The following is a 23,034-nucleotide window of genomic DNA, read 5'->3' as shown; positions in this document are numbered from 1 at the left end:
TGCCTGTGAACTACACAGAAGCTTTTCTAGTTGGTATTTTAACATAATGCAGGTTTAACTGTCATGGAGGAAAAGTAATATATTACTTGCAGTATGGGAAGCTGTATGCTTCTTAAAAGTATTGTCTAGGGAAAAGAAGCAGGAGAATATGTTGCATCCTGCTTGTGGACTTCTTATAGGCACCTAGTGAGAACAAAATGTTGGATAATCTGACCCAATATAGCTCCTCCTGTGTTCATATTATAACCAGAGGGCTGTTCCATATTAGTGGCATGAAATAATCCAGAACAAAATGGGATTTCAGCAACTGGAATTATAATTATTGTACAGTCTGCCCTCCCCATATGCAGGGGATCCTTTCTGGACCTCCCCCACCCCTGCATATGGTGAAAAGAGCGTATGTTCAAGCCCCATAGAAAATAATGGGGCACGTGCTTGCGGCGGTGCATGGGGCACAAGGTACGAGTACGCGCCCCATTATTTCTGCCGGGGCTTGCCTTCCATGTAAGCTGAAAGCTACGGAAGGCAAGCCCACCTATAAGGAGGGTCGACTGTACTGACAAGTTGGCATGATTACTAGATTTAGTATAAAAGTGGTGTGCACAACCATGTGTTTTATCCTACTTGTTAATGTTACATGAATATCAGTGGGGCAAGACATGACAGGAGCCATATGGTGGCTGAAATGGAGAGCATTTACATCAGTTCTTTGAGTAAAGCACAACACCTTGTAATAAAAAGATGTGAGAAAATAATTATTGGCAGCCTAGCAGGATGGATATGCCTTATATAATACTGATACAGTTGTTGCTGTTCTGCATGTCTATTGGACTGACAGCAAACTTTCATTAACAGTTAGTTCTCACACACTCATATAAATGAATTCATTACTACACAGCTAAGAACTCATAGTTCAGTATGTAATTTAACTCCAATGAAAACAGTGTCTATGTCCTGATTTTCAAAGAGCTGTCTGTGGTGGTAGCACAAGAACTCTCTCACCATACTTTATCCTGTCAATGCATTTCACCTCCTGATCCCACTGCATGCCTGTGGGTTCTATGTTTATCTAATCTATAGTCATAAACAGGAACCCTAGTTATAGAGCTAATCATGCATACAGTTCTTTGAAGCACATTTTCATGTTTTACTCAGGGCATAGTTTAGGGCAAAGCCAGTGGACAAAAGAGGGCAGGATTGGGCCAAAGATCACAATTTGGCATGGTTCCAAAGACTGATTGAATTCAGAGATGTAGGGACCCTGAGGGACACAGTATAGCTGTCTACCAGAACTCTTCCCTGCTTTGTAGCAGGATTAATAATATGCAACCCAATATGATAGTGTTTTGTAAACACAGAGCAGAATAGACTAGGGGGTTAGAATTTGACAGGAATTATAGCTGTACTTGAGCCAATGTGGTGTAGTGGTTGAGTGTTGGACTATGACTTGGAGATCAGAGTTTGATTTCCACTCGACCATGGAAACCTACTGGGTAACCTTGGATGAGTTACACACTCTCAGCCCCCCCCCCCATTCAGTTTGCCTTAGGGTTGCCATAAGTTGGAAATTCTGGAAGGCACACAACAACAGCAATAACAGCAAAAATAATCAATTTAAGCTGTGTTTACTGTTTCACACTCCCTCAGTCAGCCCTCCATATCCACGGGCTCTTTATCCACTGATTCAAGCATCCACAGTTTGAGAATAATTTTAAAAAATATATGTAAATCCCAACAAGCAAATCTTGATTTTGCCATTTTGTATAAGGGACACTATTGTACTGTGCCACTGTAATTATTGGCACTTGAGCATCCACAGATTTTGGTATCCACCAGTGTTGGTGGTGAGATCCTGGAACCAAACCCCTGTGGATGCTAAGGCCTGCTGTACATATCACATTCTTCTTGTCTCACTGCTTTTCTTGTGAATTTATGTTACCAATTGCAACTTTTTATTCCAACTGCAGAAATAAGGATTTTTTTTTCTGTCTCAAGAATTTCCCATACAGGCTGCAGTAAATGTAATATGTCTATATCAGTTGTCTCTATTCCTCCTGCTGTATTTTTGGGCAGGCCAACTGATGATATTTTAAATGGGTGTGTGTCATATTTGCTGTAGAGGTTTTAGAGTTTGGGGTCTGAGCACAGAAACACAAGACACATAGGACAGTATGCGAATATATTGATGTGTGCCACCTTGGCTCCCATCCTGGGAGAAAGGTTGGATAAAAATAATTTATATATAATTTTAATAATTTAAATTTACATATAATTTAAATAATAATATATAATTTGCCCCCCCACACACACACACACATACGGAGAGAGAGCGAGGGAGACAGTAGCAATCTCACTAGGAACAGCAAATCATTTGGCATGTAATGTAATAACTTCGGTCCTAAATCCTTGACAGAGGGCTAGGTTTTCATTTTTTAAACATAAATGGTTAGTCTCCGTTATGAAGTGAAATGTTGATATTTGATATTCATGAATTTAGTAGATTGTTCATCCCTACTTTGCATTGTTGTTGTTGTTGTTAAAAGTAACTGAAATGCATTAAATGTCACACCCTCTCCATCCATGGTAATATAAAACTTTCATTTTGCTTAAGAACAAATCCATCTCCTATATCCATACATTAAATAAAAATGTTCAAATTTCACCATGATTGTTTTTGTTTTACATTTCATTAGAATATTATAGGACTTGCCATTAATTTATTCATTTGGCAAGGTCTTTTCCTCTGGCAAAGGAACATGTTGGCAAGAAATCGGATAAACGTGACTCTTACGGGAAATCCTGAAGGAATGGTTAGGCTGCACAGCAACTTCTATAGCAATGTTTAATATTGTGAAATTCTAGAGTTCTTAGTTCAATCAGATCTTGGCCCATTCTAGATTTATGGTTACCATTAATCTCCTGCAAATTATTCTTATGATTGTAACCACTGTTGGGGAAACGATGCACTTTTTGTCTACTTACAAATTAGTTACCAGGAATATGGTAATTCATAAAAGGTTGTTAGTTTTTTCAGGTATCATAGGACTCTGTTTTTTCTGTTTGAACAAAGCATCGCTGTGTGAAACTGGTATGGCAAAATTACTTCATGACAACAATTTGTCATAATGTGCATTTTGATTGTAGATTATAGAAAACAAAATAATTTTATTAGGAGTAAGGATGATTGCTGATTTTTATAGTGTATCAGTTTGGAATGTCTTATGAATTGAGCACAAGCAATGGTATACACAATTTGTTTTCTATTAGAGCAACTGTAATATGTCACGTTATTATTTTTGACTTGTAGGAGTAGTTTTTCCATTTGCTTCTCTGACAAAACTAAGTTATTTGCTGTTTTAGTCTTTTATGTATTCTTTAGCAACCAAGGAAGGCATTTATCTTAAAAGGATGACAAGGGACACACATGGTAATTTGCAAAATGGCTAGCACAGCAAGAAAATGTGCAGACTGTATATCTCTGGATGCCTAACATCACCAAAACTATGGTTTTGTAATGCTACATAGTTTTGTAATGCTTATTCCTGGACAAATTTACCTATTCTTTTGCTGCGCCCACTATACTCTCTGGCTTATGACCTTTAAAAGTGCCTGTGGAGGAATAATTACTGATAATAAAGTGTTATGTCTGGGTAGCTGGTACACTCAGCAGGAGTGTTAGTCTTTGCCAAACTGCAGGTGCTATGTTGATGGGGTTCCTGTACATTTAATACTAATATAGGACAGGAGTGGGTAGATGTCATGTTGTGGAATTTCAGCTAGATGCTTGAGGTTCTACCTAACAGTATCAGGGGCAAAATGATGGATTGAAAAAGTAGTGGGGGTGGGGGCAGATGTAAAATGATATGCAAAGGTACAGCATTAATTATCTATTTCAGACTATGAGCAACTCATGTTCAGCCTGGGAATTTATTTTTAGTACCAGTCGTGTGCTTTCACACACAGTTTTTGCCATCTCTAACTTTGTGTACTTCAGGAATTGAATTTAGGGAGAATTTTGTTGTTGTTGTTGTTGCTATAAGAGCTAGCAAACCATGCCTGCTTATTTTAAATCAGGCAGAGATCTAAAGACTCAGATTTTGCCTATTGCTTGTGTAGATGAGGGAATTAAGAGCTTGGTATTATATAAGGGTAAAGGGCTTTTTAATTTTTCTGGACTGATGGACTGGTGGAGTAGATGTCACATCTCTAAAGACCCAAGGCAGAAGTTGTTCTGTACACGTTTAGTATACTCAGGTCTAAAGGGTCAAGCAGACTGGCAGCTTGGAGCAGCCAGAGGCTATTTCAGCCCCAGTTGCACCCCAATCAGTGTGGGACCATGATGACCAGGCACCACGTTCCTGAGGCTGGCGGCTGCTGCTGTGGTCCCAAATGGGCCACCAGGAAGGAGCACCTTTTTTGCTGGCAACCCTGACACAGCTTCAGCCCAGTCCAGGGGTGCATGTCATCTGTACACCACGCCCCCAGATCGGTCTGAAGTTGGCACTTTTTGTCCATGTTTTTCGGCCTAAGAGAATTTAAAATTGCCCACTGTTAAGAAATTGCCCCTTGTTGGGAAAGAAAGTATGTAAATGTAGGGCTACATTAAATTTAGTCACCTGGCAACACTAAGAGTGATGGCAGGCCATTCTTCTAATAGGTTTGCTGGAGAATTACTTGGCTGAGAAAAGATAATTTGATTCTTGAACTGCAAGAAGAACTTAATCGTTTGACTGATTTATTTCCTGGCAGTATTTGGCGTCTGCAATGTTCTTGACGCTTCTTAGGAAATCCATGCATCTGCCCCTGCTTCTGCCTTTATAATCACAGTGATGTATGTACAACTGTAAAGAAGATCAGATCTTAAATCCTGGAAAATGAATTGTAGTCATAATCATACTTGCTATACTACACAAATGTGGGTAACTGACACTTCATTTGATACTCACACTGAAACTGACATTAAGTCAGTGAAAGGTCCACATGCTATTGTATTTCAATAAAGGCTTTTTTTTTACTCTTCTTAATGAGGTTGTTTAAATTGAAAGGCCATCTAAATTTCTGCCTGCAGTGTAAATTACACTTAATAGGGAGCAAGTTCCACTGAACATTGAACATACTTTGAGTGAGCATATGTAGGAATGTCCTGCAAGTCAGATACTCACAAGATACTCCTTCCTTGGAGGTCTTTAAGCAGAGGCTAGATGGCCATCTGTCAGGGATGCTTTGATTTGGATTTCCTGCATGACAGGGGGTTGGACTGGATGGCCCTTGCGGTCTCTTCCAACTCTATGATTCTATGAGTCTATGGTAAGACTCTGTTGTTCTCTTAGGTATTGTTAGGAAATTAAATGTGAATGTCAAGGTTCCCACCTTATTTGAGAGCTTGTATCCAGTTGTGTCTTTGTGCTTCCTTCTACAATAGTGGCTCCACATTTTCAGAGATAGTAGAAGGGTGAGATCAGAACTGCTGTTACTGGACATACACTTGTGCAAAGCAGTAGCACAACTTGTTGTGAAAGAGCTTGTACAACTAGTTATGTAAAGCAATAATGCAATGCAACTGTGGTAGCTGGGGTTTACACTTTGCTAGCATTAAACTGGAATTTGGCTAGTGATCTGAAATGATGGTTTGAAGAGGGTTTGCAAACCTAGGTTAGCAGTGACCATGGCTATTTGTGGTAAAAGTGTGGTGGTACACTGTTGCAGGATGCAAGGATGATTAAGCAGGAATTCAAACTAGACTGAATGGCAGGTACCCTTTAACTCATATACTTCTCCCAGTTTTTTAATGCTGGTTATTAAATAGGAAGCCTAACTTTTGCTATGACATATCTATGTTGTCTTGTGTCAGTCATTCCATGTGAAGTTATGTGTGTTAACATGAAAACTGAAAGGTAAAGTAGTTCCTTTAAATGCTTATGTAAACCAATTTAGATTCTGTGACACTGTCATAGATTCTTCTGGAATACTGTACACTTTTTTTCTCCCTTTGTAATCCAAGGTTTCCATTGCACAGGTAGAATAATTTTTATTGCAATTATTTTATTGGTTCAACTGTGACTGTGACTTCTGCACAATATTAGTGTGCTATTGTCCTGCATTACAGTACTGTATATGTTTTCTGTTTGCTTAAATGCATTTTCTTACTGGTAAATAATACCAATGGTTAATCAAATATTCCTACATGTCTGTTTTATTACACTTTGAGTGGTAAGAGGGACAGTGAGTGCTACCTAGTAAGATCTAGGCAAATTTCAATAAGAAAGAAAGAAAAGAAAAAAATAGAAGACATATGGAAGTACTTGGCAAAGCAAATCCAGCTGGAAAAATCAGAATAGTTCTTTTAGAAACTAATCAGAGAATGGTAGACAGACTTCTTCTTTGCATTATAATTTGTGTCTGTAATCTTAAATTTCATCTTAATCAATGTCTGTCATAGCAATGTACATAAAAAAGCAAATAATGATACTTATTTTGTTTCACTTGTGTATTTTTTTAAAAAAACAAACCCTCACAGCCTTAAAATCAGTTCTGGAGGAAAATTATGGTAGGCTCATACATTTTCCCCCTCTTCTTTTACTAAGCCTGCATTTTGAGGAGGAAAATTCAACATGGAAGGAGAAGGGCTATTTAATTTCCCTATTCTTATACAAGAAAAGATACTGGGAGGCCAAACCGCGTGGCTCCCTTACGGAGCAAAAAAGAAGCTCCAAAATGGAGCTTCTTCTGGCGGCGCGCTAATGACGCCGTGAGGTGCCAATGGCGTACTCGTGACATCATTAGTGCCGTGCGCCGTGTGGATGCACAGCGTCCGTTATGTCAAGATGGCGGCGGCCATGTGGAACGGCCGCCGCCATTTCTTACAGACAGAGTCCATAACAGGAATAGGGGCGTCTGGAAGAGACGCCCCTTTTTTAAACTGGGACGTCCTGAGGATGTCCCAAGCGGCGGTTTGTAACCCGCCAGAGACTCAAGTATGTCTACTGCTCATCTTCCAGCAGTAGTAGTTTGCCCCCAATGATGCAGCACCTGCAAACCTCTTTCCATGGAGTTCTAACCTGTAACTTAAAAATAAGCTAGGTTTATACAAATTAAAGCCAAATTATACCTTATAAGCATTGTAACAGTACAGTCATGAAACAGAAGCATTCATTAAATCTCATGTTCCTGGTTTCTTGTCTGTTACTACTTTTATTCTTTTGAAATTTCAATATATTTAAATAAATTCTTTCTGCTGCATACATTATCAATTTAGTGGTTGCTGCTTGCTTGGAAGTGCCATGGTCTCATATAAGAATCTCAGGTGGAGAGCTCAGTGAAAGGATAGATATGACATTCCTTCACTTTTTTGATATATTATACTTTGTTAGAGCAAACTAGAATTCTTTCTAGTGGAGGAGACCAACACTGATAAGTAATTAATTGAAGTCTCTTTATTTTTATCTCTTCAGTAACAATAAAGGAGTGAGGTGTTCATTATTGCTATTTTCCCCCTCTCGTGTAATACAGTATTCAGTATATTATACTGTATGACCATTGTATGTTAAGTACAGAGCCCTTCTGACATTATTTAATATACTCTTGACTTACAGTAGATTTGGATCTAGGGTTCGCCATACCTAGAGTCAATTAAGTCTCATTGATTTCAGCGGATCTACTGTAAATATGGCCAAGTCTGGACCCAACAAATTGATTCAGATCCTACTTCATGGAGATGTAGAGTAGATGTTCTACATACAGAACTATGCTGCGTCTCTCCTTTTAACCCCAACCCAACCCACCTTTTTGCTGTAAGAGAACCCTCACTGTGGCCATTTAGTGACTCATGGAAAATAGGAGGCATGAGAGAAACATCTGGGTATGTCAGCTGCTGAGCTCTCTGACAGACTCTTGGAAGTCTTGTTCTATGGCTGGCTATAGGGACACAGTTTTTCTGAGGCTCCTAGCTCTTCGCAATTATTGACTAGCCATGGAGAGAGTGCTCTTGCAGCTTTAAGTTAGGTTTGAGGGGGAATATGGGTCATCACACAAGGTTGGTAGAAAATTCTGACCTCCACAATGGCCAAAAAAGGACTTTACAAAGGCATGAGTTGCACTTAGGCCATTGTAAGTCACTTATAGGATGCCAGCCATTGTCTTTTTTCCTCTTTGGTTCTCCACAGAGAGCACATGTGCTATGGGTGAATTCACATATACAAACAGCAGCATGGTGACTGCCTGAAATGCTGTTTATGCTTAAGCAGCATTCTTGCATAAAGTAGGTTTCTGCTAAGCTACCTAATATGATTCATAGTTGCAAAAAGCTGTTGTCTGCATATGTCCTTGCAACCTGCCATACATTAGTGCTGCTTTCCCCTGCATCAGGACTATGCCCTTTAACATATTATTGAACTCCAGTTCCAATCAGCCCTAGTGAATGGAAGTGTCTGATGGGAATAATCATTTATTGACATCAGGAAGGCAAAAGATTCCCTAGCCTATCTCTACACAGTGTTATGGCATCAAGCATGTCTTGGGTGCACCTAGAATAGACTGTACAAGGGATATTTGTATAAGGTTTTGGGATAAGGAAAAAGAAGAAACATGACTGTCAATCACTTGCTGATATGGCTGTTTTTGGAATGAGGAGTTACTCAAAGCTTATTCCCTGCTTCTATGTTTCAGAGTCCAAAGTTATTTTACAGAGCTGCACTAGAGTTGTCATAGTGGTAAAGGGTTAGCATCTTCTGGTCAGAAGCCAAACTAACTACTCATTGGACTTTTCTTTTTCTAAGTGCTGGCCAGGAGACCACAGAAGCTGTAAATTATGGGTGGAAAATATTTTAAAGGACGGTATTTGCAGACTAAATTTACCAAGTGCAGCTGGTTTGCTATATTTTCCAAATCAGATTTTAAAATATGATCCAGCTGTTTGCATTTTGCAATTAGCTGACATACCAACATTATGTCAAAAAGCCCTCAACTGACTTCCTGACTTACTATACACTTGGGATACTGGGCATTAGTTTGGAGTCAGTGATAAGTTGTACTTTGCTTTTTTGCAAGAATATGAAGGGATAGGTGCCTTATCATATGGATGTTTCCTTAGGTTTTGTTTACTAATCTCATTTTAAAAAAACAGATTAAAAATTCTGGCATTGAAATATTCACTGCACAGTTTGATTGGATTTTTTTTATGCTGAACATCTTCAAAGGACCAATAGTCTCTATTGGTGCACCAAACAACCAGAATTGTGGGCCTTAAAAGATCTGAATAGGCATTTAGTCAAACCAGCACATAGACTTTTTGTTCCTACCTGCATATTCTTAGAACAGTTCCATAGTTTATGTGCTCTAAAAAAAAATCAAACTAGACTCAGGAGATTATCACACATGGCTTTTAGAGTGTGATTCCTATAGGAAGGAAGCTGCATCAGTGATGCTGATCACATGATGCCACTTACATAGCTGCCCCATCCCTGACCTGTCCATTTTCATTTGTGGGGGAAACTGTGAATGAAGTGCAATGCTGTGGGTGCAAAAAGCCATTCCCAGGGCATTCACCTGATTGTCAGTCACATAGTATTATTGTCCCATCATTCCCTCTTTCCCCCTCCCTGTTTTTTAAAATTACTTTCCCTGATTTTTGTGCAATTTCGGAGCACTGAAGCCTAGAAATTTTGAAAAATCATTTTAAAAAACTTAAATCAAGGCTGCAGAGCTCCATAATTGTGCAAAAAACATTTGAATCTTTAAAAAAAACCTAAATGCATGCTGGATAAGGTATAAAGGAGGGAGGGCAGAGTTAAGGGAGAGGACAGGAAGAGAGTGCGATGTGGGCAGCAGCCCTTGCTGTGGAAATGGAAGCAGTGCAATGGCGGTTGCTCCAAAACCAATAGTTTGCCACTTTATTTTGGTTTGCAGGATTGCAGCACAAAAGGGTCTGGTGAGATAATGTCCTAAGTCTGCTTTGTCTAATAGCTAGCATACCACGAAGCATGAAAGTCCAAGAAGGTTACAATATAGGAAAAGAGTACAGTATGTTAGCAAAATACATCCAGAGGCTCAAGTAGATCTGCCATTGATTGTCCATTACCATTTTTGGGAGGACTGATCTTTATTTAAGTTTTCAAAAATCATTAAAGTGAAAAGTGTAACCAAATCAGAATGCCAACAGAATATATGTGTTAGTTACATTTTAATGTTGACATTCTGTGGAACTGATAAATCACAAATACAAAGTTTTCTGAATTAATTTTTTTTTTTGCTTTTAATTAGTGCCATCATTATACAGTCGACCTTCCTTATCCACAGATTTTTTTTACCCATGGACTCAAGCATCCATGGCTTGAAAATATTCAAAAATTAATATAAATTCCAAGTATCAATCCTTGATTTTGCCATTTTATATAAAGCGCACCTTTAGTACGCTGATGACACCCAAATATGCTTCTCTATGTCCTGACTGCTACAATGACTGAGGATGACTTCTCCCCTCTGAATCCCTGCCTTGAGTCAGTAATGGGCTGGATGAGGAAAAACAAACTAAAGCTGAATCAAGAGAAAACGGAGGTACTTGCCATAAGTTCCTTAGGTCCAGGGAGGGAAATTTGTCCACCTCTCCTTGATGGGGTCACAATTCCCCTGAAGGATGAAGTTCGCAGTTTGGGAGTACTTCTGGATCCATCTATATGTTTGTCATCTCAAGTGGATGCAACGGCCAGAAGTGCTTGGTACCAACTTCAGTTGATATGCCAACTGTGACCCTACCTCAACCGAAAGGACCTTGAAGCTGTAGTGCATGCTCTGGTAATCTCTCTTCTTGATTTCTGCAATGCACTCTACATGGGGCTACCCTTGTATCAAGTTTGGAAGCTTCAATTAGTGCAAAATGCGGCAGCCAGCTTGGTCACTAGTTCTTTGAGACTTGACCATATAACACCTTTCTTGAAAAATCTACACTGGCTCCCAATTAGCTTCCGGGCACAGTACAAGGTATTGGTCATTACGTTTAAAGCCCTACATGGTTTGAGTCCCGATTACTTACGGGAACGCATCTCCCTATACAATCCGCCCCGCACTCTTGGAACAAGTGGGAAGAATTTGTTGGAAATACCATCATCCAAACATGTTTCTACTTCCCTAAAGGCATTCAGCATAGCTGCCCCTAGACTTTGGAATGGACTCCCAGAGGAGACTCGCCTTGTTACATCCTGAGAAATCTTTAAGAAGGCGGTAAAGACAGAGCTCTTCCGCCGCGCTTATCCTCCTGACCTCCTATGAAGATCACTAGTATGGAACGAGACCAGCTGACCCCGTGATTGATTGATATTAATGTTTTTAGATTCTTACGCTTTTATGTTTTTGTTTTTATTTTATTTTTTTACTGTGGTTTTAGTGGTGCAGTAACTAATGCTGCAATATTGTAACTGTAATTTTAACCTTGCTGTGATCCTGCTTCGATCCATTGGGAGAGGCGGGAAGATAGAAATAAAAATTATTATTATTATTATTATTATTATTATTATTATTATTAATATTTTGCCATGCCATTGTATTTAATGGGACTTGAGCATCCACAGATTTTGTTGTTCACGGAGGTTCCTGGAACCAAACCCCAGGGGATAACAAGGGCCCACTGTAATAAATCAACATACAGTGGATCCTTGTTATACGCTGGGGTTTGGTTCCAAGATCCCGCATGGATAACAAAATCTGTGCATGTTCAAGTCCCATTAAGTATAATGAAATAGCAAAATGGTGTTCCTTATAAAAATGGAAAATCAAGATTTGATATTTGAAATTTATACTTTTTTTTGAACATTTTCAAACTGTGGATGCTTGAATTCATGTATAAGAAATCTGTGTATAAGAAGGGCCGACTGTATTCACAGGACGGCATGGAGAAACAGTTCACTACAATTGGGTTATTCCTCATGTGTCAAGCAGACTGGCAGGAGCTCATGTTCTTTTCAGTTGCAACCGTTAAGCCTCTTTCCTTCATTGTCTGTTTTTACGATCCTCCTGTACCAACCAGTGGCATCGTTGGGAGGTGCGATGGGTGCAGACCACACCAGGTGACACCCCAGAAGAGGCCTGCTGCCTGAGGGTGTGCAGGGTTCTCCAAACCTCCCTGTGGCCCCATAGATGTTCTCTTACCCTTTCCCGGGGCACGCAGGGCTTCTTCAGCCTCCCTGGGGCCCTGGAGCTGGTCCCTGGGGCTGGTCCCTGGGGCATGCGCAGCATCTCCAGCTGCATGTTCATGCTCCTGTGCACATCAGAAGTTGTGCACCAGAAGTCCCACCCCCATAAGTCCCGTCCTCCCCATGAGTGACCGCACCGGGTGACGCTAACCCCAGTACCAACCAGATGTATTTGCCCATCTCAGACAAACTTAGAGGAAAACAGCATTTAGAATAAGTTTAGTAGGGAAGAGAATGTCCACTACTGTAATAGAAGGAAGTTATAATACAAGGAAAATTAAAAGTTAAAGACAACATTAAGAGTTTGGTCTATAGTGGACATGAGAGACAACATCAGCTTTCTAAAGTTAAAAGTAATAACTACTCAGTGTTACAGAAGAAATTCAAGCACAACCTGTGCAGATTTGGATGACAACACGACAGTCTGTGTTTATATATCAAACCAGGGAGGTCTGCATTCCAAGCCATTAATAAAGGAATCAGACAGATTGTTTCACTCACAGAAAGAAACCTGCAGTTGATAACAGCAGTGTATCTGATGGGATTTTGGAATGTCAGGGCAGATTACCTGAACCAACAGATTGCATCTAGGGAAATGGGCTCTGCATTTTGCAGTATTCCATCAACCGCAAAGGAAGTGGAGTCCATTCCAAGTGGACTTGTTTGTGTCAGCAAAGATTCTTCTTCGTGGTCTCTGTGCTTCACACAATAGTGTTTTGCGCCTGTGCAGAGACTCCATTCAGAGTCTTTATTTGTGTCTTTATCATGCAATGACTTTTGGTCAAAAGACATCAAAAATAGTGATTGGTAAATGGTTACAGGCTTGTATTTTCCTCTGTAATGACTCAGAAATGAAGCCAAGGCCAACCAATGTGTGGCCTCACTCCACAAGATCTATGGTTACAAGTGCAACTTACATTGTGTCTGGTTCTTTGAAGGCGATTTGTGATGCAGTGGGTTGGAAGAAACTATCAACCTTTGTAAAACACTACAGATTTGATAAATACAATTCAGCACAGGCAGCCTTTGGTAGGATTATGTTACAGTTGGTGGTAGTCAAATGATATTCCCACCCAGTTACATCATAGCGGATTGTTCCTCCATGCCATCCCATGAATGAGAGGTTGGACTTTATTATTCATTCAGGGATGGCAAGAGGATCAGTCCACACCCACCTTTGAAACATAACATGAAGTATTTTAAGGGTGGAGGAGGTGGTTCAATTAGGTAAGCCTAGATAATGAAACTGACAGAGAAGGGAAGGGGCTTAACATTTGTAACTGAAAAGAACGTGAGCTCTTTGTTGTCCAGTTGACACATGGCGAATAACCCAATCATAGTGTATTGATTCTCCTGCCATCCCTGAATGAACAATACTGTAAGTTCAACCTCTCAGTTGAAAAGCCTAATTCATGATTAGTATCTTTCTCTGCACTGAATATGATTTGCCTTTTCTTGATAACTGGCATTTATGTAAGGTCATTGAGTTAATTTTCTTAACAAAATCAATGGCAGCAGCAACAGCAGCAGCATCTAACAGCAAGCATATTTAATGATGCATATAAAGAGCAATTGTAACAAATCTCAGGGACATGAGAAAAGGGTTTTCCCCAATTATGTTGTGCTTTCCAAAGGTGAACTTTATTTTGGCTTTGGAATTATTATTTTTTCCATGGACATTCACCAAAGTCTAACATAAGAGAGAAACATATAACTCAGCCAGTATATGTTTTAACTAACTTTATTTTGAACCTTAATTTTCTAATAGTGGCTTTATACATAACTTGTAACTTGCTCTTTCGTTTGCAAGATGATATCTGGAAGGTACAAATGGGGGCTTTCACTTAAGTGGAAAGTAAGCTTAGCCAATCAGCCTTGAAGCATGATAGCTATTTACTTTACAGGCTCAGGAAATGACCAATGAAGGAAGCATCTTTACTTTAATTTGTTTAATTCCATCTGATCTTTTTAATGAGTTCAGTTTAGCTAGCACTTTTGAGCTTAGAATTAATATAGTCAGGCATAGTACCCTGGAGGTGAATAACCACTGTTACCTGTCTATATCCACTTATGACACCTGGCTTGCAGATTGGGGCCCGCTTCACCAATTTTCATTCCTTTTCTTTTTCTCTCTCTACTACTAAGTGCAGCCTTAGCCATGTTAGCTGTATGTAGTACTGGCAACAAGGAGTTAATATGTATTTGGCTTAAAACAACTGAAAGATTCCCTTCAGCTGATATGGTTGCTCAGTGGAAGTTTTGGGCAGATGATTTAAGTAAAGCAACTTAGACACTGTCACATAACTATTTTACATAACACATGACATGATGAAATAGGTTCTAGAAAATGAACATAGCCTACGTGCCAGAATAAATGCCAAAGATTAGTTTTAGTTTTGCTTTCTATTCAAAAATATTAAATACATTGTTGGGTGTGGGCTTTTGTGGCTGGTTTTTGTTTTGTTTTTGTTTTGTTTTTTGCCGGTTGCTTGGTTTTTTTGGTAGAAGATGTATCTTGAGGAAAATGTGCCTTTTATGTTGCTAAATATTGCCACTTTGTTGTGGGGGTATCTGTTCATGAGTAATGCTGCAGTGTTCATGGGGAAGATAAATGTGTTTACATTTAGATGTACAACCCCTTTTTAAGGAATTGGTAGAACTGTGATACATTGGGAAGAGTGCAAGATATATGAAGTACCCAAAATCTGGCCTTTGGTTGCGAATGCAGCTTAGATGAACAAAAATGAGGCCCATCTTTTCTGTTAGTAGCTAATGTATTAACATTCTTCCTAGCATTCAAATGTTTTGATTTAGACTCCAATCCTAAATACATTTTTTAGGGAGGTAGACAGTGAATACTTTTATTCTTGAGTAAACATGTATAGGTTTGTACTAAAAATCTTGAAAGAATTTGTCTTCTTAAAATTTACTTGATTGTGGAGATCACTTTAAAACTACAGTTCTTTAAACAGCTAAAGGAATTTTGATCTTCCATGTGTGGAAAGTATTTGCAAGTTTGTTTAAAATGCTTCACAGTCATACCATAATAATAGGTGACAAGATCAGATCCAAGCAGAGTCTCATTTCCCTACAGAGCTTGGACAAGGTCCAGTTTTGGGCTATGACTCCCAGTATCCATGCTGCTGGAGAAGGCTGGAAGTTGTAGTCCTTCTACATACAGAAGGGCATTCTGAAAAGTTCTCAGCCTGACCCATTTCCCAAAATCTGAGTGTAATTTTTATCACTGTAGTTTGAAAGAGTTTTCTTTTGTATTGCAAATTGCCAATCTGCAGGATCATAGCTCCTATTTCTGATTTTTTTCCTGATCATTGATAGAACCATGTCAACAAGAATATGGAATAGTCAAGTGCTGAACTCCAGGCTGTCATGAAGTTCCTGTCACCGCAGAATAAAATTCCAGCCCATTAGTATATGATAAGTGACAAGTGCACCTCATACTCAACTGTGAAGAAGTGGTAGATTTAAAAAACATTGCATTTTAGTCTGGAAAATTAATATGCAGAGGAATCTTGTAGCACCTTTGAGACTAACCAAAAGAGAGAAGGTGGTAGCATGAGCTTCCATAGTCTTGAGCATACTACCTTTACCTCATGCATCTGAGGAAGTAGGCTGAAGTCTATGAAAGCTCATGTTACCAACTTCTCTCTTTCTGTGAAGAAGTGGTGTGTCACCTTTCACTGTGGAAATTTTGAGACCAAAGATGCAGACACTTTGAACAGTGTCAACTTATGAAATTGTTGAGTACTGTGGGCTCTTGGTATCTGCTATGGTTTGGTTCCAATATCCCCTATGGATACCAAAATCAGTGGATGCTGTGTAAAATGGCGTTTCTTATATGAAATAGCAAAATCAAAGTTTGGTTTTAGGAATTTATGCATTTTAAAAATATTTTCAAGCTGTGGATGGTTGAATCCATTGATAAAGAATACATGGATACGGAGGGCCAACTGTATGTTCATGACTTGGTTTGGGCAGATTCGCGAATTTCAGCTAAAACGATTGCTGAGACTCTAGAGATATCCCATGAACACATTGGGTTTATAATTCATGAGCAGTTGGCAATGCAGAAGGCTGTCAGCCAAGCACATGCTGAAGTGTTTGAAGGCTGACCAGAAACACAATCAAGAGGACACCTCCAATCTGATTTTGCAGCATTTTGAGTGATCTAGTGATAATGTTTGGAACAACTCATCTCTGTTAATGAAACATAGTTATATCACTATGATCTGGTGACCAAACAATGGTGATACTTGGGTTCTCCATGGCTGAAGAAATTCAAGACTCAAAGGTCAGCAGGAAAAGTCATGGGCACAGTTTTTGGGGATAAGGAAGATATTTTGATGATTGACTATTTTCAGAAGGGCCAAATATTTCATGCAAAATACTACTCTAACTTGCTGTTCTGATTAAAGCAGGCATTGAAGAGAAAATGATGAGAGAAGCTGTGGAAAGGTGTTCTCTTTTTGTAGAACAATGCACCTGTTCACAGGGCCGGCAAGAGGATGGATGTTTTGAAGAATTTGGAGTTTGAGTGCGTAGACCATCCGCCTAATTTACCAGATCTTGCTTCATCTGACTGTTTCCTGTTTCCAAAGCTTAAAAAGAGTTTGAAAGGAAGACAACTTTCAAATGATTAAGAGGTGATAGCAGCAGAGCAGTATTTCAGTGACCCAAAATCAGAATTTTTTTTTTTTTTTTTAGAAGAGATGTTTTATTTCAGGGTGAATATATGGAATATCATTTTTTTCATGGCTCTAGTTCATCCCTTTCTTGGTCAGATCGAAACCTTTTCAGCACTTCCTCCTAACTCAAATTTGTTCAAACTTTGGTCTCACAAAATACTGAACTTTCACGATATATGGGCAATATATATTTTTCCCATGTTTTGAGCCAGCCCCTGGCCACTTTAAGCCCAAGAGGGCCTTATTTGAAACAGGAATTAACTGAAAGCCATTTCTCGTTTTTAAAAAAGGGCCTCTCCCCAACCTAACATGGTCCAGAGAGGCCTAAAAGCATTATGAAAATTCCCCTTTGTCCCCTATAGGGCATTTAGGGGCAAAAATTGATTTTTGTGTGTGTCTGTGTGCGTGGGTGGGTGGGTGCAACAGGGGTGCGGCCCTCCAGGCTCTCCTGGAAAGCTAAGGTGGCCCTTTACCTTCCACTGTTTCCCACCCTGTTATAGGCAGTAGGATTGTCAGGTCAGGATCATCCCAGGCCCTGAGATTTCATGGTCAAAACTGGAGCCATAAGAATGAACTGCTGGTTATATTTTTAAGCATTATGCACTAGGCGGCAAATGCAGTTGTTCATGTACTGTCATTCCAACACAAATGTACAGGAACATATTTTCCTGGTTAGGAATTAAATGTCTTTGCAAATTGCAACACTTCATTTTTATCTATTCAACTTTTGTGAAGTACAGCAAACTGCAAAAACAGCTAGAATAAGATTTTCATATTCCAGTTCTCCAAATCTGGGCAAATTATTATGCATAATATTCAAATTCATGTGTATAATATGCAAATTATACACTTTAATTGTGGGGCATTTTTGTCTATCTGCTAGATGTTATGACTATATTTCCACCTCAGATTTATATAGCATGCAAATGCAAGTAGATAAATAGGTACCATTTCGGTGGGAAGGTAAACAGCGTTCTGTGCAGTCATGCTGGCTACAGAGTAGTCTCTGACAGTGTTGGCTCTTCAGCTTAGGAATGGAGATGAGCACTGCCCCCTACAGTTGGACACATCTTGACAACTGTGTCAAAGGGGAATAAAGGTAAAGGTAAAGGTAGTCCCTTGACATGAATGTTTAGGCGTAACCAGGCTAATCTCCATTACTACGCCAAAGAGCCAGCATTGTCTAAGGACTGCTCTGGTGGTCATATAGCCAGAATGGCTGCACCAAACGCTGTTAGCATCCCACCAAAGTGGTACCTATTTATCTACTTGCATTTACATGCTTTTGAACTGCTGGGTTGGCAGAAGCTGGGACTAGTGACAGGAGCTCACCCATCATGCAGCACTCGGGGCTCGAACTAGCAATCTTCCAATCATTAGAATTGGCACCTTAACCACTAAACCACCACATAACTTTACCTTTTTATTTATATAGTAAAAACTGATCTGAGAGAAAGGCAGTATATTATAATGGTTAGAGCACTGGACAGCATCGTATAGTTTGAGTGTTGGACTAGGACTCTGGAGACGAGGATCCAAATCCTCACCCAGTCTTGAAAACCAGTGGGTGACCTTAGACTAGTCATGTTCCAGGTCTCATAGGAAGGCAGTGGCAAACCTCCTTTGAATACATATGCCCAAGAAAGCCCTGTGATAGAGTTGCCATAATTTGGAGTCAACCCGGAGGCACATAACATGCTTCTAATTCATTGTAAATTAATAATAGTACTAATATAGGTTGAATCTCCCTTATCTTGAATTCTGATTTGGGATCCACATCTAAACATGAAATTCATTTGTTTCCTTTCCTTTACACCTTGCACACATACCCTGAAGGTAATTTTTTTACACAATATTTTTTAACAATTTTTTTGCATGAAACAAAGTTTGTGTACCCTGACCATCAGATAGCAAAGGTACTACTATCTCAGCTACCATGTGGACAATTTTGGATTTTGTAGTATTTCGGAATTCCGAGAAAGAAGACTCAATCTGTATTGTTATTTTATTCATTTATATCCCAACTTTCTCTTGATAGTGGGAGTTCAGAAAGCTAACACTATATTTAAACCAATATTAAAGCATTAATGGTAGTATAAATGTAATATTTAAAAAAAAACAATTAAACAGTTTATAAAGTTTAAATAATTCCATTAATTACAGAAGTAATACTTGCTGAATTGTGCTCACAATTACAAGAGAGAACATATATATTTAATAAGAGAGAGAGAACATTGTGTCAAGTGAACTTTTGAAAAGAAAAGCTGGAAGAAAGGTAATGGTCAAGACAATTGGATTTCTTCACCTTTAATCTGTGTAGGATCATACTTTGACTGAAGCTTTCTTTAATGTTAATAAAGAGTAATGTACTGTCTTACATCAGGCAAACAGGCTGGTCCCTCCACCAGAGGATAAATGGACATAAATCAGACATTAGGAATGGGAATATACAAAACCCAGTTGCAGAACACTTCTGTCTTCCTGGGCATTCCATCATGGACTTCAGAACAGTCCCTTGAACAAAAAGACTACAAAGGAAGATTGGAAAGAGAAGTGACAGAACTGGAGTATATCAACCAACTGCAGTTCATCAGCAGTGGGCTGAACAGAGACAATGTTTTCCTGGCACACTACACACATCGCAACACTATTTAACCCCCCAGCCTCATAGGGACTCTCTTGGCCTGTTAATCACAACTTCTTTTTGGCTCCCACACTACATCCCAATATTCATTCATATGGTTATCTACTAACCTTGCCTTTAGCAATACCCATGTCTTGTCCCCTAATATCCATAGTTAAAACTGAACTTGTCACCTCATCTCCACATCCACAAAATTTTGCATTCTTATGGACATTCTCCCAGACTGCTATATAGGTCTCTTCTTGGACTTTGCACTCCCCCACATGCATCTGTAGGCTCAAATCTACGAAAGCTCATGCTAGCAACTTTTTCAGTTAGTCTCAAAGGGGCTGCATGATCCCTTTGGGTACTGTCTTAGTGTGAAGGGTTCCTTGCCCCCAAAACTAGAAGCTTCTAAGACCAGTAACCACATCTGGTGTCTTGTGACCTGCAAGCTTTCAGTTTGTTCTTTAACAACCATCCCTCCCTAGCTGGTCAACAGTATACAAGTTTCTGTATGATGACTTGTTTCTAACTTTTTTCTTTTCTCAAACACAAGAGTAAGAATGCTGTACAGAAAATGGGTGTCAATATCTATTTACAGTGCAAAGGCAGTTGAAATCTCCCTTTGTTTTTGTTTTTGAGTTGTATTGGCTCCCAAATCATTGAGAAGTGAATAACTGTCTGAATACAAGAGACTCAGCAAGATATTATCTTTGTAGTTTATTTTTGGGTGGAATGATTAATACATTGCATGTAAGAAGGATGAGGCTAGATGCACTCCACAAAACATCTGTTTATAATTTAAATACTGTAAGATATATATTTGAAAAAGCACTGTATGGTCATTCTGAGTCAGTTGTGTATATCCAGAGTCTGCTATTCAAAGAACTGCTCCTGTGCTATTATTCTACATGTGTCTCCCTAGTGTCTTATGTTCATAAAATCTATCCATGGAAGAAGTACAACCAAAAGTCTGCATTTCTTTAGCTTGATGACTGTAACTATTTAGTATGATTACACTGACTCACTTCAAAGTTCTGACAGAAGCAGTTTTGTTTTGTCAGAAACACCATATGAATTGTGTAACCATATCTATTCATTATGGTCCCCCCTCCCTGCAATTTCTTCTCAACTATCACCTTCACCAGGAGTTATCCTCTATCAGATATTATCTCCACTTTTCTCAATTAATTTATCTTATATAACAACTGCAGGTCACCTTTCAGCTATATTTATGAATACCAGGGATTTAAATTTTCAGTTCAAGGCACTGAAGTTTATATCAAGACAGTGGAAGCAATACACCAAGAGCTATATAAAAGAGGTGGAAAAAAAAATGAATGACATGTGGAATGAAAAACCATACAAAGAGGAACCCCAAATTCTACAAAGAAAGGTGGAAGTTATAATAAGAAAGGAATAAGAAAGAAAAAACAAATCACCAGCAACAGTTGATATTCCAATTGGATTGTTACAGTCTACACAGATGCAAATCAACTCAAGTGTTAACTAAAATATGCCAACGAATATGAAAAAAAAAATGGTAGCCAACAGAATGGAAAAGATCAATATACATTCCTATTCACAAAAAATGAGACACAAAAGATAGCAGGAACCATAGCATTTATTTCCCACACAGGCCAAAAGAAGCATTGGAGGTGCGCCATCTGTATGAGGCATGTCTCCAATGTGCCCAGAAGCTGCTCTGAGGCCGCACTCCGGTCCTTTAGACCAGAGCAAAAAGTAGCTGGAATAAAGCAGCTTCTGACAGTATGGGTTGGGGCCAGCAGTGGGCCATGTGCTTACCACTGACCCAATTTGCTTGTGGCTGGAGCAGCCTCAGGCTGTGCTTTTCCAGCTGTCTGCTTCATCCCATAGACTCCAATCATATAGGGAGAGAGAAATGAACAGGCAGGCCCAGCTCCACCAGGGCTAGCCTGAAGAAGAAGAGCCCTCCCTCCAGTCCATCTGCCTTGGTCCAGGCCTCAGAGGGAGAGAATACCCACTGGACCTCATCCTCTTCCCCACCACCATTCCCTTCTCCTTTTGTGTCGTGTCTTTTAGATTGTAAGCCTGAGGGCAGGGAACTGTCTAATTAAAAATCATAATTGTAAGCCGCTCTGATAGCCTTTAGGGCTAAAGGGCGGGGTATAAATACCATAAATAAATATTAAAATAAATAAATCAGAGATGCAAGCAGGGTTCAGGAAGAGGCTCTAGGGACCAAAGTGCAAACATATGATGGTTAATGGAGCGAACCAAGGAATTCCAGAAGAAAATAAGCATGTGCTTTATAGACTATAGCAAAGCTTTTGACTGCATAGATCACAAAAAGCTGTGGAACACTCTTAAAGTCATGGGAGTGCCACTACATTTGATAGTCCTAATGAGAAATCTGTACTTAGGACTAGAGGCTACTCTTACAACAAAATGGTTTCCAATTGGCAAAGGGTTCAGGCAAAGCTGCATTCTATCACCCTACTTGTTCAACTATATACAGAAAGCATCATATGAACAGCAGGTTTAGGCTCAGAAGAAGGAGGAGTGAAGATAGGAGGAAGGAACATCAACAATTTAAGATATGTGGATGACACCATAATACTAGCGGAAAACATCATGGACTTGGAATAATTACCAATTATAGAATAAAGTGCAAAGGCAGGCTTACTGCTGAACATAAACAAAACAAAAATAATGACCACAGAGGATCTACATAAATTCAATCTAGATAATTAGGAAATCAAAATAGTCAAAGATTTTCCATATGTTGGATCAAACATTGAACAGAATGGAGATTGCAGACAAATATAGTGCACTCTTGCTATCCATGGGGGGAATCCATTCCAGACACTTCCCCCACAGATTGTAAAAAAGTTGGGACCTTAAGTCTCGTTCTTTTCAATGAGTGTTCACGCACCCATTGAGAAAATAGGGCTTGGCATGGATGCTCTGTAATAAGAAGAAGACTAGGAAGGGCAGCTAGATCCTAAAGTGTAAAGATACACAGTCAGCCCTCTATATTTATAAATAATAAATAATAAATCGTTTATTTCTAGCCCGCCTTTCCATGAGATCAAGGCAGGTTACAACATCATGTATATATTTTTTATCCACAGATTCAAGTATCCACTGTTTGAAAATATTTTTAAAGTATATACATTCCAAAAAGCAAACCTTAATTTTTCCATTGTATACAAGGGGCACAATCTTACTGTGCCACTGTATTTAATGGGACTTGAGTATCCACAGATTTTGGGTTCCATGGGGATCCTGGAACCAAACCCCAGCAGATACCAAGGGCCCACTGTACAACTGAGCATTGATGTTAGAATTGTCCAGGCCATTGTATTTCCCATCACTATGTATGGATGTGAGAACTGAACATTGAAAAAAACCAACAGAAGGAAAATCAACTCATTTGAGATTTGCTGCTGGAGAAGAGTGCTGAGGATATTGTGGATGGCCAAAAAGACAAACAAATGGATCCTAGAACAAAGCAAGCCTGAATTCTCCCTGGAAGCCA

At 39.3% G+C, this 23,034-nt stretch overlaps 1 protein-coding gene across 1 annotated transcript in view; it reads left to right on the top strand.

Annotated features, from left to right (window-relative positions):
* The window catches only part of LOC121917458 (NADP-dependent malic enzyme-like), a gene marked incomplete at its 3' end in the record, with an annotated part of 127,408 nt that overhangs the window by 77,896 nt on the left and 26,478 nt on the right, over window positions 1-23,034 (top strand). The window lies entirely within an intron of this gene.

Source organism: Sceloporus undulatus, unplaced genomic scaffold, assembly GCF_019175285.1.
Source record: "Sceloporus undulatus isolate JIND9_A2432 ecotype Alabama unplaced genomic scaffold, SceUnd_v1.1 scaffold_19, whole genome shotgun sequence".
Lineage (NCBI taxonomy): Eukaryota > Metazoa > Chordata > Lepidosauria > Squamata > Phrynosomatidae > Sceloporus > Sceloporus undulatus.
Note: the sequence above shows the minus strand (reverse complement) of the source record. Positions and strands in the feature narration are given on the sequence as shown.